Genomic DNA, 19,405 nt, shown 5'->3' on the forward strand with positions numbered 1-19,405 from the left:
AACCCAAACCCAAAAAGTTCACGCCCAGGGGTTTCATCAAAGAAAGTCAACGACATCAACTTAGAAATACTTGACAAAAAAATTGCAAAAATGGCCTCTTTCTTCCCCTTCTTTTGAAGGAAGCTACTTTTGTTTTATTTTTAGTTTTAATATTCTAATCACTCAGCTGGTCAGCCCAGTTAAAGCAGCAATGTGTAAAAGTCTAATTTTCAAGCCAAAAAAATCGTTATCACAGCTCAGACATTTGGGTCCATTTTCCTGTAAAGTCTGTTTTTCTTCCCACACATAGTGATCATCCTCAATGACTGAAATAGATGAAAAACATTGAGATTAGATAGGAAGTGACTTTACATAGGGGAGTATGACATTAGCTCAGACTTTAGCAAAAGAGTCGCAGGGTTCACTGAAAAAGCTTTAAACTAGATTTGAAGAGGGACATAGCCAGGCTTGACAGACATGAGTTGTGAGAAAGGAAACCTATAGCAACCACCAAAGTAGCAAAAGGAGGCTTAAGAGAAGATACTATTGGTGAGTACAAGAATCCAAAGCCATAACCACAACATAGGATGAGGGGGTGTCCCTTTTCACCCCCACCAGGATATTGACATGATCAAATACTTTATAGAAAGTGCTGTAAAGCAATGCAAGCAGTATGGGAAACAAATTGGAAAAATAAGAGACAGGTGTGCAATTGAGACCAAAGGTCTTTGGTCTCAATGAGATTACAGTGATGTGGTAGGAGAGCTCCTGACTGGAATTTTGGCATGATGGACTACACGCTGTTTAGGAGACACAGACCAGGAAGGTGCTGTGGTGAAGTTGCCCTCTATGTGAGACAACAGATGGAATGCATTCAGTTCTGTCTTGGGATGGATGATGAGTGAGTTGAGAGCTTATGGGTTAAGATAAAAGGGCAGACTAGCACAGGTGACACTCCTTGGCTGTTTGCTACAGGACACATAATCAGGACAAAGAAGTGGACAAAGCCTTCTAAGGCAGTCTCAAAGGTATAGGCCCTGATTCTTGTGGGGGTCTTCAACTACCCTGAGGTATGCCAGAGAAGAATACAGTAAAGCACTCACAGTCCAGGAGGTTCCTGGAAAAGCACTGGTGACAACTGTGTGAGACAGGTAGTAGAGGATCCCACAAAGAATGGTGTGCTGGCTGCTCAGCCTTATACTAACAAAGAATGCCTTATTGGTGATGGGAAAGTTGGGGCCAGCCTTGGTTTCACTGGCAAGAGCAGACCTCAGAAATCTCTGACCCAAGAGACCAGGGTAAAGGAATGTTGAAAGGAAAGCTTTCCATTGGTCAAAGAGAATTGGGATAGAGAACACCTAGCTAAACGTGACATCAACAAGCCCATGGGCCCTGGAGGGATGCATCCAAGAGAGCTGGAGAACACCACAGCTAGGCTGCTCGTGGTCATCTCTGAAAGGTCATGACCATCAGGAGAAGTGTCTGAAGGCTGGAAGAAGGCAAATGTCACCCTGGGCTTCAAAAAGGGCAAGGAGGAGGACCCAGGGAGCTACTGGCTGGTCAGCCTCACCTCAATCCGTGGGTAAGTGTTGGAGCACCTCATTCTGGAGGCCATCTCTATCCACATGGATCACAAGAAGTGATCAGGAGTAGTCAGTATGGATTCAATGGAGGTAAATCATGCTCGACCATCAACCTGACTGCCTTCTGTAGTGAAACAAATACCTGGGTGGATGAGGGGAGAGCAGTGAGTATTGTGCACTTTGACTTCAGCAAGGCTTTCGTCACTGTCTCTCACAATATCCTCATGGACAAACTCAGGAAGTGTGGACTGGATGAGTCAACAGTAGGGTGGATTGAGAACTGGATGAACCTGAGGCTTGTAATTGGTGGCACAGAGTTCAGTTGGAGGGCCGTCACCACTGGTGCTCATCAGAGTTCTGTTCTGCTGGGCCCAATATTGTTTAACTTGTTCATCAATGACTTGGATGAAGGGGCAGATGCCTCCCCAGCAAGATCACTGATGACACAAAGCTGGGAGAAGTGGCCAGTACTCCAGAGGGCTGTGCAACCCTTCAGAAGGACCTGAACAGGCTGGAGAGATGGGAAGGGAAGAACCTTCTAAAACTCAAGAAAGACAAATGCATGTTCTGGCACCTAGGGAGGAATAACCCCATGCAACAGCACAGGCTGTGGGCCTGGACAGCAGCTCTGCAGAAGAATACCTGGGGGTCCTGGTAGACAGCAAGCTGTCCATGAGCCATCAGTTTGCCCAAGAAGACCAAGGGAATCTGATGTTCATTAGAAAAAGAACTGTCAGCAGAGCAAAGGAGGTGATCGTGCCCCTCTACTCAGCCCTGGTGAGGACACACCAGTTCTGGACTGGTGCTACATCCAGTTCTGGGGCTGCATCCAGTTCTGGACTCCTCTCAGCAAAAAAAAAGACATGCAGCTCCTGGGGCGGGTTCAGTAGAAGATGCAAAGATGATTAAGGGACTGGAGCATTTCTCTAATAAGAAAAGGATGAAAGAGTTGGGCCTGCTCAGCCTCAAGAAGAGATAACTGAGAGCAGAGCTCATTATTATGCATAAGTATCTGAAGAGAGGGTGTCAAGAGGATGGAGCCAGGTTCTGTTCAGTGGTGCTGAGCAATAGGACAGAGAGCCAATGGGCAGAAACTAATGCACAGGAAGTTCCACTTGAACATGAGGAAGAACTTTAGTGTGTGAGTGACCAGGCACTGGAACATGGAGGTTGTGGAGTCTCCCTCACTGGAGATACTCAGGAATCATTTAGATGTGCCATTTGCCCTAGGATGACTCTGCTGGAGCAGCGAGATTGGACCAGATAACCCACTGAGGTCCCTTCCAGCCTGGCTCATTCTGTGATTAGAGTAAAGAATTATTATTTAGCAGTAGAAGCAGGCCTTGTTCACGCTGTCCACATATTGGGGGACATCCAGCCCATCCATGAAATAAGGCAGCTATAAGTATATACCAAAACCAGCATATGCTATGATCTTTTCTGCATTCTGCACAAACAAGCATCACACAAACCACGTCATTTTGCTACTTCATACAACAAATAAAAGCCACAGTAATTTTGCAGTGAAAAATCACTCTCTATGTAACAAAATGCCCAGACTTAGGGAGCAACATACTCTCATAATCAGCATAACAAAGGCAGCATGAGAGAAAGCAACTCAACTTCTAATCACGTTTTAGCTAACAGGTTGGTAGACACAACCATATGGAACAAGTAACGCCTCTTATCTGAATGAATGGAATGCACTTCAGCTGTGTGTTTGCTCTTCTTAAATTATTAAGATTATGGGTGCACTATCTACTTGAGAACAATGTAAGAAAACTAGAACATTGCAACTTCCAAAGCTCAAATACGTTCAAACACGAGGTCTCTAACATGCTTTAACTGTTCAATTCTAAAAACTTCAGAAAGAAAAGATATACCATTAAAATTCAGTTGTAGTTCTAACAACAAAATATTTCTAAAATGTAACTGAAGGTAAAAGGCTGAAAAAGACTGAATATCAGAAAATGAAACCTTGCATCACAGGGCTTATGACAATTTTACTATGTGACCCCTTCCTCCTCCAGTCTTCCTTCCACGTATTTAATAATCTGTTAGCAGAAATTTTTGTGGAATTTGCTGTCAAAAAGAAATAGTGAGGATGATCATGTTTTCACAGAAGCAATGTTAATAATGCATGAGGAAATGCAAAATATTTAGTTGCAATTTTCTGAGCTATTTAGCAAAATATTCACTAATCTTTTGCTTCATATACAGTATTCGGGTAAAAAATAAATCCCCAAATCCTTTCTATCTAATCAGATAAATTCCTAATATGAATTAAGCAAGTAATTATTCTTTTAACTTACTCCATATATTCTCCCTTTCTCCCTTTTGAAAAGGCACTATTTTTTCTTACCTCTACCAATCAAATCTCTCAGTGGAACAGTTCCTTGGGTAACACTCCCTACAACTCCCCTCACATTTGCAGGACCTGCTTCTCCTTGTGCAGTTTAACCTTGCCAGGTTAAAGGAACAACATAGCATGGATCAAGCAATCCAGAGGTTTTCTGAAGTGTGTGGACCACAAGTTCATGACACAAATTATCAAGGAGCTATTGAGGGGAAGACTTTCTGTTGGATCCCATACTTACACACAAAGAATAACAGATTAAGGATATAGAAGCTGGAGACGACCTTAGCTGCAGTTAGCACAAGATGGTGGAATTCTGCACTCTGAGAGGAGGTAAGAAAGAAAAAAGCTGGGTCATAAGCCCAGACTTCAGCAGAGGAGACTATGACCTGTTCAGGGATCTGCTTGGAAGAATCACATGGCAGATGGTTATAGAGAGAAGGGTCCAGGAAAACTTAATTGTCAGGGATGTCCTCCTTCAACCCTAAGAACAGTACATGCCAAAAACCATGAAAATGAGCAAATGTGGTAGAAGACATAAACGGCTGAACAAGAGCAGCTGGCAGAACTCAAATACAAGAACAAATCATACAGGAGACTGAAGCAGAGACACACAAACTGGTCTGAAGTCATATGTGAAGGAGTGTAGAGATCAAAGCAGGGTCCCAAGGACATCAGCAAACAAAATGCCACTACTCAATTCTTCTATTGAAGAATAGCACAAAGGAGGATCCATGGATTTACAAGCTGGTCAGCCTCACATAAATCAGCACAAAGAATTACACCATGTGCCACACTACAGGCTGAGAGCCAAGGATCTGCAGATCTTTGCAGAAAAGAGCCCAAGCAATCTAGTGGACACCATGTTGAACATGAGCCAACCACAAGCACTCACAGCAAAAGAGGTAAAGATCATTAGAAGGTGTTTTACTGGAAAGTCAAGGGAGGTGGTTCTTCCTCTTTAGACAGCATTGGTGATATCCTTCTGGAGTACTCAATACAGTTTTGAGCTCCCCAGTATAAGAGAGACATGGACTTACTGCAGTGCACCCAGCAAAGGGTCTGAAAGGTGATTAAGGGTTTAAGCGTATGAAATACGAGCAGATATTGAGAGAGCTGGGACTGTTCAGCCCACAGAGGAGAATGCTCAGGGGCTTTTATCTGGACATTTCTGGTAGGAAGGAGTGCAGAAAATTGAGCCTAATTCATTAAATGGCATTCATTTAAATGGCAACCAGTCAACAGACAAAAGTTAATGGATACGAATACAAGGAAACTAATTTAAAAATACTAAGAACTTCTTTTACTTACAAGATAATCAAAGACTGGAACAGGTAGTCCAGAACAGTTGTGAAGGCTCCACCTTTGCAGATATTCAAAACCCAATGAGACAACCTCCTTAAGAACCTGCTCTAACTGAATCTGCATGGAGATAAGAGGTTTCACTTGATGATCTCTAATGGAGTCTTCTAACCTTAAATATTATGTCAATCTGTAATTTGATTTATGGGAAAGCATAAAAGGTTTTGCTCAAGTTATTTGTATACAACACTGGCATTAAAAATATATATACACATTTTCAAATATTGTCAAGCACGTTATTTTTCTGTTGTTTTTTAAGGCTCTGAAAGCATCTTGTGAACAAAACACTGTAGTTGATAGCACGATCTTAATGAAATAATTGCATAAAAATATTTCTTTGACATCAAAATATACATATTCACACGGACTGACACATATCTTGAATCTAACCAGAGCATGAGTTTTGAAAACAGAGGGTTTGAACATTCATTCTTGTTTGTACCAGAACAGCAGAAGAACTAGAATGAAAAGGTTTTGAAGGGAAAAATTCAGGTACATGTTGAAAACCAAAGACTTACAAGATGGAAGAACTAACAGAGGTGCATATGAGAAAAATTGCAAGATAAAATTTGAATTCCTGTATAGAGGATGTCATTTAAGCCTTATAAAATTACACATACATTTTTACCTTAAGACAGCTTTGGAACACTGAAGAAACAATGCATCACAGGGAACTTACTTAAGAAAAATCCTATCATATTGAGCCAAACAACTAATTTTTTTCCAACAATACAGGCTTTTTTCCTACATTATTTTTTCTGGTGTCGAGAAGTTTTTAAAACAATGTTGTACTTTCTGAAGACCAAGAACAGCAGAAATGAGTAAATTAGAGTCAAAAGTAATAAAACACATAATTTTCACTCCTGCTGTTGTAAAATAGAGAGAAATTTAAAGAGACAGTAAGCAATTAATACCAGCGCATTTCATTAATCCGGCGGCAGTATTGTTCTCACCATTCCTAAGAACTGGGTCTGAGTATTGCTTCACGACTATCTCCTACCCCCTTCAACTGTCTTTTTTTCACTTCTTCCTTGAACTAGCACTAATGTAGTAAGATCAGAAAATTAATAACATTTAAAACTAACATAGCAAAATAATGCCTGTATGCACAAGCAGCAGACTGCATAAAAGTGGTGAAAACACAAGGCTAGGGAAGGAGCTTTGCAAGGCTACTTTCTTCAATACCTGAAGTGGTTCTCCCAAAGAGTCATAATTATTCTGCTTCAGTTTAGACTGCAGAGTAGCATTTATTCAGACAATAACTAACCAATCTGTCCCAGAACAAAGGTAGCTGAAAAAGCACTTAATATTATCTAGAAAGGATAAAATGCTTGTGTTATCCATATTATTTGCATTTTCGGTGAAAGAAAAATTTAGTCACTCAGTAGTAGCCAGAGTATTTTTTTTACTTCATTTGGCCACATAAACTTCACTTTTTATCCACTTGTCCACATAAACTGAAGTTGTCAAATTTTGATTTTGCAAACTGAAAGCAAGGTGCATGGTCTCTCCTAAAATAAATGTGCAGAGAACGAGGAACCTCTGGTTCCTACTTTAAGATTTGAATGCTTTACAGGAAAAAAAAAAAGAAACAAGAGAACCACAATCTTTTGGGTTCTTTTACTTTTAAAAAAATTAGTCCTTTTAAAATGTTTTCCATAATTTCCATTAGCAGCAACTGCGAAAGCTGAGCTGCATCTCCTCCAAAATTGCAAACTTACACTTTATTGGTTTGCATTTAGCTATTTAGCAATATTACCTTCCTGAGGTCAGCTTAATCCCATAATTAACAGTTTTATATCATTAATAGCCCTTTCTTCTCATTTAGAGCATTTTGCCACACAATTTTTCCATACTGTTGGTTCACAGAGCAAAATATCTCCTTTTTTGCTTCTGAATTTTTCTGAGCTCTGCTCCATCCCAAGCCACCACCAACACATTCACCTTGATTCTCTCAAGTTAAATGACTGTAATGAACTCAGTTCAAGATCAGGATTCTTCTTCCATAAGGACCAGACTGAACCTTCCTTTGGAAAGTAAATCTAATTTACCCTTTTTGTACAGTGCTGACACATACCTTAAAGCAAGACAACCATAACAGTCCTATGGTCAAGATTACCTGGTAATTTTAAAAAATCACCGCTTTAAATTTACAGAAAGAAGTCAGAAAAGAAAAAGGGAGAAGATCTTTCAAAAACAGCTGTAGCCTGTAAAAGAAATTAGCATGAATGACTGTAGGGAAAATATCAGCAATAGACTTTGAAGAAATCTGGCTTGGGTCACTGAAAAGAAAACAGAGGCAGATGCTAGGCTGCCTAGCCCAGGTCACTGCAGGGAGAACAACAGCTGGTTATGTGAGTCTTGCCCGGGACTCAGAGCTGGTGCTTGATTCTGCTGTGCAATTATTCAATACCTCCTTGATGATTTTAGTATAGGAGAAAAACTGAAAACAAGATGGATTTTTTTTTTGGGGGGGGGGGGGGGGGGTGGAGCTATGACAAATTGAACCATTTATTTAGTAACAAAACTTCTCTTCTGTGTATATCTCACAAAAAGGTTCAAATGTGCACTGACTACACAGATTTTCCTCTGAAATATAAGAAAGAGTTTTCGAAGTGCTCTACCAAGTTATCAATATTTTAACAGCTCTCTTAAAAGCTGTTTCATAATAGTGCAGATACTTTGAAGACTGTCTATATTCATTCCATATTAACTGTAGTATATTTTAAGACATTTTATTTTCACATCCAAACAGGGGTAAGAATAGGGAGTGTCCTCTGATCACTGTATCCACAACCACTTTTAGTTGAGAGTTTAAAAATTCCTTTTTATAACCCACCAAGCAATGTTCAGTTCAACTTAGGGGAGTTGTTAATCCACCCAAGGCTTTTATTAAAACCTCTACCATTGTAATTTCTGGATTATGTTACAGAAAACTGAACTCACATTACAGATACTGGTAAGCAAAAGGAAATTTTTAAAGTGAATTTTTCCATGATTGCCCAGCTCACCATTTCATGACTCATGCATTCCTTCCAATCATATTATTCATCACTCCTTTTCATGAAGGCAAGAAATTATAAATGATTACCATCTTGATTTGTCTGAGCACAGAAAAAAATATCTTTAGAATCAATGGACAACTCTACTCCATAGATCAGCTAGTTATTCAAAATATGCTTCACTAAAAATGCAGAATACGCCTTCAGATGAGCCTGTAGTTTTACTAATTGTTCCAAGAATGTATAGCATGCACGTGCATACAATAAAGGCTCTCTCTAAGAAAGTTTTAAGAATAGCACTTTTTTTAGGTGATTAAAGAGAAAAAAAATATTTAAATTTTTTTGAGGTTGTTACCAAAATAAACTTCTTAATTCCAAGTTTTTCATTTCCAGCCAGTACAGGTATTTATTAAGAACAAGTAGGCATAGCAAGGCAAACAAAACTGTTCAGAAACTGAGAAAGAAAACGTTAAGAAAATTATCTTTTGAACCAACTAAAAAAATATATCTTAGATACACCAGGACAAAGAGTTTCCTAGCAGAGAAACAAAAACAAACTGTATAGAAAATGAACTGTATAAAACCAGAAAAAAGTAAAAAAAGTGAATGGAAAAGTTTAAGTCCTATGAATTTCATGCTGAAGCTTACTAGATGAAAGTTAAGTTTTGTAGTACTAATCTAAAACCTTTTGTATGAAATGTTGGAATTGAGATAAATATATTTAAATGGGACTGTCCCAGATGCCTTGGATCTTTTAAAATTCTGATCAACTGAAATGTGGTACTAACCACACACATACTCTGACACACAGAAACATGAGACTCAATATAAACAACAATCAAGAAAGAAACAATAATAAAGCTCTTCACACTTAATATTTTTGCTGGTTTTGTAACTACTGGAAGGGATGTTTTTAATGTTTGCTTATCCTCACAACAGAGTAAGGAATGTTAAACCCAGCTATAACCATATGTCAAATCCAAGCTCCTGGGATAAAGAAATAGCCTAAAATTAATGTTTACTAAATATAATGCTGTAGAGAATATATTCATCCTCTTCAGTGCTACTATCAGCTTGTTGTAAGTTATACTTGAATGTTTACAAGATCAGAATTTCAGCTGAAAGGAAAAACCTATTTCAGTAGACTCACCACACAGGGCATAACTTTCTTCATTGAACTTCTTGACTCTTCACTGTATCGCCAGTAAGATGTTAGAGGTTCTTTCTGGTAGGCATCTTAATGCATATGGGGTAAGATATTATACCTACACATGGCAAGACAAGGTATGCTGGTGGTATTCTACAAGCATACTAACTTCATGCAAATAAGTGGCAGTTACACTAGAAAAACTGATCTTTAGCTTCTCTCAGCACTGGAGACAGAATGAACAAGGTTACAATACTCTGACTACTACCACACTGCTAGTAAGTTGCATCCAAGGTAGATGTGTCTTGTCAGTATAGACTGTTGCAGTGTGATGTAATACCCTGTTTCAGCTATTCCAGTTCCTCCCTCAGGTGTGCCAACAACCTCCCCCTTCCCCTCCCCCTTGCCCTCTTGCTAAGTGCTGTCTGTCAATCTTAACATTCCAGCAAGGGCATCATCTGATTGGCAAAGTTCAAAAGATGCCTCTCAGCCCTAGCAACATTGGGGTATCCAGGAGTCACTTGTCCCCTGAGACTTCCCCCCTCCCACCTGGTTGGTGGAATACCTACCCCTTCCCTCCCCCTCTCCCTGGGCTTAAAAGACACCGCGACCACGCGGTTCTTTAGTTCTGTTGGAGCTGTTGCAACATTCAGAGGTCTGTGTGCTAGGAATAAAGCTCTGGATCATACCCTCCAGCAGAACCCATCTCCTTTTTCCTTCACCATCGCCTAAAGCCTTTCCACCAGAGGTAAGCCGGAGTTCCTGCTTGCCTGGACTTGTCCCAAGCGCCAGCTGCAATACCCAGCTAGCCAGGGGTGTCTCTGGGGTGAGACCACCACAGCTGCCGCCTTTGGTCCAGCAGCAAGGCCAGACGAGCCCAGGCACATTCCATCCGGTAATATTGGGATTTAATCTCAATAATAGACAAACTTGCAAAGTGCTCCTTATCTAGACATCAGCAAATTCATTAAAACATATTTCAGTATGAAACAGAATCAGCAAAAACATTTGGGATTTGAGGCTACTAAACTCAACAAGCTACGTTTCTCAAGTTGCTAGTCATCTTTTAGATGCTACCCACTCCCCACAGTTAACATAAATAAAAAACACCCCACTAAATATTGCTTAAAGTTTACATAATATTCACTACCATTACTGAAATATAACTAGTTACTGTAATTCTCATGAGGATTTATTTCACTGCCTGCAAAATAGGAGGTATTTCCTCTCCCAGAAATACACCACAATATATGGACAGTTTATGTCAGGTGACTTTATGAATATCCTATTAAAGAAGTGGGAAGGGGAGATATTGTAAAATCAAAAAATATTAGATTGCAGTTTACACTGTGAACATCTGAGAAGCCATGCTTTGCATAAAAATACAAAACAATGATAACAGTGCAAACAGAACAATTTACAATGTGAATGTTTAATCATGCAGACATACCTTTTAAAGTTCTTTCAGATAAAAAGGTAACATCTTTCCTACCACGAAAATTATGTAAATAAATACACAAATATTGTTGTAAGTAGGTAGATATTTTGATAATATAATAGAATGATTCAACTCTGTAATTGCTTTCAGATGTCCAAAACAAAAGACCCTGTGCTCTTAATAACCCACTGTTTCTACCAATATTAAGCCAGGAAATTCCTACCATCATAATATTGCTTACCATAGTTACACCATTTCTCTCAAATTCTCATCTTCCTATAGCTGCAGCCTCCCTGTGTGATCCTTAGTTTGAGTCAGGAACAACTGCTTTTTCCTTTTGGACCATGCTGTAGAGTGCAATCATGGACTAGGCCTGGTAATGTCTTGCTGATTGTACCTATTCCCTCTTGCAGACATTCTCTTTCTAGGCAGTGCTGCAAAGATTCTTCTGTGAAACACAGAATTTCTACTAGCTTGAAGCTTCTTGTTTTGTTAGGTTTTTTTAGCCAAGGTCTTACTAAGACCTGTATTTCACGTGAACTTATATTTTAAATAATGTCTACAACATCTTTTTAAAATATGAGACTTTCATCAATGTCAGCTCTGATCAATCCTACATCCCTTCATACAGACTTCCAAAATGCCTCGCAAAGCAGCTCCCCTATAAAATGAAACAGAACTTGAATATTCATTTTACAAAGCCAACACACATGTTTGGTCACAAATACTGGATTATTTTTCTAGTATTTCCTTCTTTTTAAACTTGTAAAGTTTGATTTGAGAGAGTGCTGATCCCTATTCTGTGAAGCAAGCTAGCATCATTAGGATGACAAAATCAAGTCTTATTGTGGCAAGAAGAAACATCATTTAGTGTCAACAACACACTGCTATTGATTTGAACTCCTCCTTGCCTCACGGGTGAAATAACAAGCTCCTACACACAGACTCTCTAAGCATACCAATAGAGGAAAGAGGCAAGAAAAATACTAAAAATGGCTGTATTAAAGATACAACAGGAAATATGTGAGTCATGAGATGCAAATTCTTTTATCTGTATGAAACAAATTGAAGAAGAGCTTAATATGGCTTCTGCAATTTCTATGGAGTTAGATTAGAACAGAAATATACCTACCAATAATATACCAGATTTAGGCTTCCCAACCAGTATCTCCTAACTGTTCAACATTCTCTGTGAAACAAGTCAGCTTCATGTTCATTATCTAATACTTACTAATCATTTTTCTAAAATGTTGCCTTATTTTAGCACCCCGGTTCACCATTTCAGCAGAAATTATCCTTTAACAATACTGGTAGGATCTCATCAAAGCAGAGCTAAGAAACTGTCAACACAGCCAGGTTGACTCTTTTCCTATTTCTGAACAGACTCCAAGACTTTTTTTTTTTCCACTTCAGAAAAAAAAGTATCTTTCTTTTTAAAATATACAAAAAAGAATAAACCCATGGTCATGCAACATCAGTATAAATACCACTCTGCACAGTGCCCTGGTTTTGGTTGCAATAGAGTTCATTTTCTTCCTCAGGAGATAGTACAGAACTGTGTTTTGGATTTAGGATGAGAATAATGTTGGTAACACACTGATGTTTTTGTTGTTGCAAAACAGTGCTTAGTCTAAGTCATAGGACTTTTCAGTGTCTCATGTTCTGCCAGTGTGGAGGTGCATGCACAAGAAGCTGGAAGACAGCACAGTCAGAACAGCTGATCCAAACTGGCCAAAGGGATATTCCATACCACAGAACATCATGGCCAGTATATAAACTGGGGGGAGTTGACCAGAAGAAGCCAATCACTGCTCAAGGACAGACACAAGCTGGGGGACAGTCAGCAGGTGGTGAGCAATTAATTTTTTTTAATTGTTTTTCTTGGGTTTTATTCCTCCTCTCTGTTTTCTCTCTTCTCATTACTATTATTATTATATTTTACTTTCTTTCACTTTTTATTTCAATATCTCATGGGGTTTTATTATTTTCCAATTCTACTCCTCATCCCATCATGGCAGAGAGGGGAGTGAGTGAGGGGCTACAAAGTTGGTTGCCAGCAGGGTTAAACCACAACACACATCAATAGCTCCTTTTCTAGAACTTAAAGCTATGTATTTAAGCAAATCTGCAAACTAAAAAATGTAGTGAAATGAAATACTGCTCGTGTTGTCTAACTACACTAAAATTTAAGCTAATTTCAAACATTTTTGTAGCATCAATTTAGCATGCTAGAATTCCATCGTCTATCTCTTAAAACACGAACAAAGTAATATACACGGCATAAAAAATTACTTCAAGATAACTTCCTTGTTAAAAATACTTAAGGAACAAAGCTATTTTCATACCACATCCAGAAAACGGATGAGGTGTGAAAGAAATCTCTTGTTTAATGTGACCTTTGGCTGTACTTTCACTTGTCATCATTATGAAGTAGCTACTCTCAGTGCCAACACATAAGCTGCGTTATATTATCCCATAACAGTAGTAGCACGTCTTTCAGGGAGTGTTTCATACTTCAAGAAACTGGTGGCAGAATGCACTGACAGCACTTACCTTTGTAGCTGCTTATAATAGGTCTTATTCAACAATAAGACCTCATTTACAAAAGGAAATAAGAGGGTACTAAATTTCAGAGAGCATTTCGCATAAACTAGGATATGTTGAGGAACTCCCTTGGAGTTCTCAGCTTCAGTGAAAACATTCAAATAAGAAGAAATGTAAATTTCAGATTGGAACTCTGCCCCAAATAATAATATTCAGAGCTTTGTTACTGTGCACACACCAAAAATACTGCATCATTAAGATCCGCAACATACTTGACTTTTCTTAACGCATGTAATTAAGAAAATATTTCTGGAAAGCAAATGAATTTGAAATTCAAGTAAGATTAATAGAACAAATACGGCAAATTTACGTTTTATACAATGGTAGCAAGCTGCAGAATAAAAATCAGTAGCTATCATTATCTAAAGCTGTTCATCTAACACCACAGAGAGAAAAACTATTGATACATACTGTACACACATTTTTATCCATGTATATAAATCAAAGGAAACAGCTTCCTTTAAGGCAAGCATATGAAGATACTAAAGCAAGATACAAATTAAATATTCATACATTCAATATTTCAAAATAAGGAATTTGGATATACACATGCATAATTTAAGTTCTATAGTGAAACCTGTCTACAGAGGCCATTTCTACTGTATTTCAACAGCATTGAAACTTGAAATGTACAATGCAGCCTTTCCATGCTGTGTTAAAACTTTAAAGTATATAGTAATTCATTTCAAGCACTAAACATGGAATAAAGGCCACATTATGCACATGGCACTTCTGCAGAGGAACTGCTGCTTTGCCCTATTCATTACAGCTCTGAAACAGGGCTGTCAGTCCTGCAAGGTGCTTTCGGACTGCCTGAGGTACTCACTGGGAACTGAGGCCAAATAAATAGGCAACTTCAGGAACAGGGTGGCTCACTGGCCCTCAAGAGTCCATCACTCATAATTGACTCAAAGTCAAATTCTGATCCCAGGTACCAGTTTTAAACTCTGTTGAGCTGGTGCCCACAGCTAAAGCCTGAAATTGGCCCCTTACACTGTCCTTATACAGTCATTCAAGCCTCTATGGAATAAAGGTGATATTTCAGACCTTTTTGATTGGCAGAGGAAAGGAACGCAAAAACAGGTTTCACACTATGTTGTGCACTAGAAATTATTCTTTGTGATCACAGAACCTGGAAGTAGTTTCTGTACAATAACACAGGCATATTAAATTTGAAGAGCTTATAAATTTCTATGCATTCAAAAAACCCTGGGAGAAAAGAAACCCCTTACTATCCATCCACCTTCCTTCCCTTACCATGTATCTCTTTCTGCATGTGTCATCTAAAGATACCAGCATTCCTCCCCATGTATTTAAAACCTCGCCACTGAAAAAGAATTCTCCATATGGGTTATTAATGTGAATATTTTATTTTCTTATTAAAAGCTAAATGTATTTAGTTCAAACATCAAAAGCCTCATTTTAAAAACATTCATTTTACTGGGACAAAAATATATGTTAACTTGAAGAATAATTAAAGAACACTTATTAAGGGGAAATAAAACTACTCTATTTCTACACAGTTTAAAGTAGACGTTTATCTTTGCCCCTTAAAGGTCACTCATTTTATCTTGGCACACCTATGAAATCATGGAAGCAAAAGCAAAGTAAGTAGAAAAGTGGTATTAAGGAATATAAAACTAAACAAAATTAGTATCTACATGGTAAATTACTTCATTGAAAACCATCTATGGATTCTGCAAAGAATATACTTTTGCCTTAGAGCTAGTACTTTAATTTTCAAGAACTAAGAAAAAAAAATCAAAACTAGTCAGTAACAATGCAGCGTCGAAAAGCAATAAACTCAAAATTAAGTTATAAATAATTTAAAGCATGTCATGAAGATGTATTAATAATTCATCAGATAAATAATTTACTAAATAATCAAATAAATAAATAATGAAATACATAAATAAATCAGCAAATAAATAATTCTGCAAAATAACCTAAACAATAAGTCACTAAAACAAATGACAAACCTACAAAACTACAATGATTTTCTAAATTCTGATAGTTTTAAATAAACAAATGTATATAAACTAGATCAATCTTTGGTGGATAGAGAAATATTTTTCACTGCTATTGGTGAATTCCTGATTACACTGCACAAGGATACAATTTTAGATTTTACAAGAGTGCAGTTTTTCCCTTGTAAATTATTAACATGATTGCTACAATACATTCTGCTCTGTATTTTACATGTAATCCCTTTATGTAGCTCATTTTTCCCCCCAAAAATGAAAATCTCTTTACAACATTCTTAATTCACATATTTCTTTTTTTTTCCTGGGTGCAGTACTTACAACACTGAAATAGCCTTCTTGGTGGTTCTCTTATTGTCTTCTGCAAACCTTCAGAAGTTTTGCTGCAGGGGAAAAACAAGTAGAATAACCTTAATTATTACAGATGGTATCTCATTCATTAGCAGATGACAACATTTTATTTGAAAGCACAAGAAAAGCTGTTTTATAATTCTACAAAGCAACTTAATGCGAAACAACCATTACAGTTTGCAGACTACCGAAAGTTTTTAGAAGTCTTTGGTGGAACGAATTCAAGCAGACTGAGGCCTGTTTCTTGTATTTAAGCTGACACACAATCTGTGCAAACTGGCACTAATTCAGATGTAAAGACAAACCACGAGAAGGACAAAATACTTGGCTGACATCTAATGTTATCCTTGATTTTGGAAGTTCATAGTCCTTGAAAGAATACAGTGAGATCATTTAATATCCACTATCTAAGTACATTCACAACTTAATTAGAATACTGCACTCCAACGCCAACATTGGTACCACAAAGGTCAAAATCCACTCTTCTCCTCAATCAATTTTCAGTCTCCATTTATTTTAATGAATAATATTGACAGTCACCACAGCTTTCTTCAAAGTGGTACTCTGTAAATACAGCAGTTGAAGAAATGTGCCACAAGTGTAATCATGCTACCAACTTTTATCTGTTCTGTCAAAAAAGGTTTACTTGCTTTCTTCCATAACACACATTACATACAGGGAAGAACAAGACAGTTTTACAAACCATGCTACTGACATGGATTCTTTATCTCTGTATGGACTACAAAAATGAAGAAATACATCAAACCTGAAGTTGTATGTTGCATACATGCATGGGTTTTTGCTCCTTGTTTCAAAGAAAGTAAGTGTGCAGTGTTGTTTCTGGAAGCAGTATTTCAAATTGCTGATGGTGCTGCTGTATTTCAGCATTTAAAAGCATAAAGGATAATTTACTCTTAAAACTACCTGGGCACGTTATATTTAACAAGTCTCAAATTCTCTTTAGGGATTATAATAAGAAAACACTTTGCTTAATCATAAATTTTATATTTATCTTGGCTAAACACCCTCCTTTGGATAGACTGCCATGTTTTGTCAAGAAAAATCAACACAGTGGAAATGAAGTACTTGTTCTGTTGTGTGGTCATTCAAAAGAGTATGTAGAAGTAATGTAAATGTGCACCAGTGCTGCTGATAATTTCACGCTCTCATACACTCATTTCAATTTGCTTTAAAAAGGACTATTCCTCCTGGCTAAATATAGTCATCATGAAAAAGCATACCTCCCCTTTGAGCTAATAACACTGCAAGCCTCAAGACACAACAGTACAAAAACTTCTATATTTTAAGGAACCTGAAACACTTTCTCCTCACAGTATGTGTTTCTGAAGTGGGACAAATGAGACTGGGTTTTTTTTATAAAAGTATTCTCATTTAGTGTGCAGATTTCTCTTTGAAAATGACAATTCATTCCCACACCACATCTCTGAACCCCATTCAGCCCCCCAAAAAATCATCTATGTCCCCAATGCTTCTTTTTAAAAGCAATGAGTTATTGTAAAAGCAGCCTATACTGTCACACATTAAAACATTTTGAGGATTACTGGGACATACAATGGCTCTGGAGGTTCTGGAATCAGACCTTCTATAGGAAGAACCATTTAGTCACAGAGCATTCATCTGCAGCTTTGGAGCCTCTGGTAGCAGTGATTTTTCACCAATGAGTTACAGTAGAGCTAAAACTGTAATTACACTTACTGACGTCTTAAACCCAAATTTTTTCCTTTTAAAATTTACTCATTTTTTAATTACTTTCATGTTCAATTTGGGCTTCTAATCTGTGGTTACAGAACTCACCTCCTCACACAACTACTTCTGTCTAAGCTGGAGGGCCATAATTACATGCTCAAATATGACATGTAAATCATTAAAAGAGGGACCCAAACCAGCCAATGGCTTGGAATACTGCCACCTTTCCCCCACCTGCAATCACATGCAAATTCCACCCTACACAAGAGACAAAGACAGAAACTGAATTTGATTCCCTTCCTCTCTTCTGCCAGCTGGTCCTCTTCCCCTCCAGCCCTCAAACATCATATAGGTGCCTTACATCATGCAGATCATGAGGAAGGACTTGTCAACAGAAGACTAAAGCAGAAGGCACTGATGTTCAGGTGTACTTCACTGAGAAAAATGGCAAAAATCAAGTGATCATGTGCATTTTCTACTCTGCCCAATCTGGGAAGCTGTGCCACAACATGGAGGCTCCCTTCCTGGCACTCAAGTTAATTTGGGTGATAATTCAAGGAACTGGATTGTACCCCACACCTAAGAACAAATTTCAAATCTTTACAGTGGCAGAAATATAAATAAGGCGCACTGTAAAAGGACTGAGCAACAAAGCTATTTCATTTTCCTCCTTTTGAAATTGCCATTATCAGAAAGTTTCTTAGTTTGAAGGCACAAATCAGACCAAAAGAAACCACATACTGCTGCTTGCTTCCTTTGAATATAGGAAATATAGGAATATAGGAAACAGGCAAATATAGGAAACAGGGAAATTTTAGAAAGAGATTGCCATGTAATATCAAAATTTAGTTTTTTTTTTTTTTTTTTTTAATACTCAGGAGTAAACACAGGGAGAAAGAAAAAGGCTGGACAGACCTGATTAACCAGATTATACTAATGTAAGGTACTGGCCACTATATTCTGACCCACTTTTCAAGGATTCCTGGAATTGTTATAAAGTTACACAAAATATTTAGCATTATCAACAAAAGAAAATAAATAAAAGAGGCTGGCAATTGTTCATAATAACTTATAAGTTTACATATAAGTTTACATTTAAGAACTTAAATAATGCATAAATATTTCAATACTAGAAGGTTCATTCTTGCGCCACAATTTCCTCCCTCTATTTATTACAATTGATCAATTACATTAAAAATTATCTGCTTGGTCCACTTCACATAGAAAGATACTTTTGTGACACACTACAGTACTTCATAAAAATTTTAAATGCATCTGATTTTTTAAAAAACAAAAAGTAAAAAAGTGGGTTTTTGACATATTGACAAGTCTAACTAAAAACTGTAAAAGAAACTCACTCCTACAACATTATAGGATAATTTTGAGTATGTTCTTGGTAAAAACCTTGAGTATTTCTGAATAACTTTTTAACCAGCTTCTTCCAATTGTCTCTAAGGTAAAAATCAATTGCAAAATATTGAAACATAGCAAAATGTTAAATCCCAAACTACTGAATTAACTCCTATCAATACAAGACATAGCTCATTTGACTGTTATGACCCACATTTCCTAGTCGATTTTTAGATAACAAGCAGATTACCAGCAAAGGTTTATCTCAAATTCCCACATGTACAGCATGCCACATTAAATATATGCAAATCAACCTCTTTCTCTTCTACTTTTTTTGAGCTGACAACTCATATGACCTGAAGCCATGGTTAACGATTACAATTATTTGACTTTCATATTTATACAATCAGTCATCAGATATGCATGTTAATTGATTTTAACAGATAGTTTTGTATTCTAATGATCAACGGTAAGTGTACATTTTACCAACTTCTTGATTTATAAGAAAATAAAATTTTTACCAGTTTTCACAATTAACCCTTCA

General features: G+C 37.5%; 1 protein-coding gene across 8 annotated transcripts in view; it reads right to left on the reverse strand.

Moving 5' to 3' along the window:
* TBC1D5 (TBC1 domain family member 5) overlaps positions 1-19,405 on the reverse strand; it is a 318,053-nt gene that overhangs the window by 272,856 nt on the left and 25,792 nt on the right. For all 8 annotated transcript variants that reach the window (XM_077176555.1, XM_077176560.1, XM_077176564.1 and 5 more), the window contains exon 2: positions 15,775-15,836. The gene's annotated coding sequence lies outside the window, so the exon portion shown is untranslated. The remainder of the gene's footprint in view (positions 1-15,774; positions 15,837-19,405) is intronic.

Source organism: Agelaius phoeniceus, chromosome 1 (assembly GCF_051311805.1).
Source record: "Agelaius phoeniceus isolate bAgePho1 chromosome 1, bAgePho1.hap1, whole genome shotgun sequence".
Classification (NCBI taxonomy): Eukaryota; Metazoa; Chordata; class Aves; order Passeriformes; family Icteridae; genus Agelaius; species Agelaius phoeniceus.